This window comes from Pyxicephalus adspersus, chromosome 4 (genome assembly GCF_032062135.1).
Source record: "Pyxicephalus adspersus chromosome 4, UCB_Pads_2.0, whole genome shotgun sequence".
NCBI lineage: Eukaryota > Metazoa > Chordata > Amphibia > Anura > Pyxicephalidae > Pyxicephalus > Pyxicephalus adspersus.
In genome coordinates, this window is record NC_092861.1 from 63342000 (window position 1) to 63343167 (window position 1168).

Consider the following 1168-nt stretch of genomic DNA (forward strand, 5'->3'; position numbering starts at 1 on the left):
CCAATATCTCTAGAACAGAGAGGTGCAGGGAACTAAAAATAAATAGGAGTTCAAGTGTTAGAAGTGGGCAGTAATGTGTAACAGGGAAGCGCATAATGATGGGCAGATTTTTAATGTTCTAATGATGCTATAGTAATGAAACTCTAAGGGGATTTAGCCAAGGGTGTCCCCCACTTGCACCTATATTTTCAGTTTCATACACCCTGCCCCTCTGGAGAAATTGGGGTTCAAAGAAGAGAAGCAGACAAGGTAGCGTAGTTTGACAGTTATAGATTTGTGACAGGTAGGTATACATTTGGGGGCGCCACCCCAATGCTTCTTGCTATGTAAGTGGCCCCGGGGATCCCTAGTTTGCGTTTTCAATTTAGGACTCCTAGGTGCACTTTCTTTTACAACAGCAACCCCAATGTTGTATTTGCATAAGATTTTAATTTTGTGACCCCCATATCTTGAAATTCCACAGTGCACAGTGATTTATATCAGAGTTGCCTACTTGGGCGGATACATTTTAGAAGCAGCTTTTTTTAATAGAAATCCCAGCTTGTGCTATCAGATATGGGGGTGGGGCTGCCTGTGTGGCACTCCCATCAAGGCTGAGCTGTGTGCTGAGCTCCAGGCCCACCTCTTACTGGCAGCCGCAATCCTCTGGATGACAGCTGATCACAGAGATCAGTGCAGAGTATTAGAGCTGCTGATGGGAGGTGGGCTGGGGAAGCACTGCAGTCGGGCAGAGCAACCAGCTAAAACCTTCTGGGGAGAACTATGCCTACCAATACACCAGTCACCTAATACAAAGACAGTCACCCAATATAAACATTTATAAAAATCAATCATCATTATGATGTGATTTATAAATAAATTACAGGTTTCCTTACTACTTGAGTGTCATATACCTTCCTAGAATAAAGACCAACCAACACCAGCTATACCATAAATCAACACTGCTGCTGGAGACATAAGCCAACACAAACTAATCATGAATCTAATGAATTTATGAGTCAACCAACTGTACCTAAACACACATAATTCTCTCTATACTCTCAAAACGTAGCCAGGTCTGGGTATCACAGGACAACTTAGGAAAAAACAGCAGGTCAAACAATCAGAGATTTCAGTAAAAATGGTAATGAAAAAACATTTTATATGGAAGCTCCTAATTTGTTTGCAA

The 1168-nt window shown here is 42.0% G+C and overlaps 1 protein-coding gene across 1 annotated transcript in view; it reads right to left on the minus strand.

Annotated features, from left to right (window-relative positions):
- Nucleotides 1–1168, minus strand: part of ELOVL5 (ELOVL fatty acid elongase 5) — a 39271-nt gene that overhangs the window by 31920 nt on the left and 6183 nt on the right. The gene's annotated exons all lie outside the window — the stretch shown is intronic.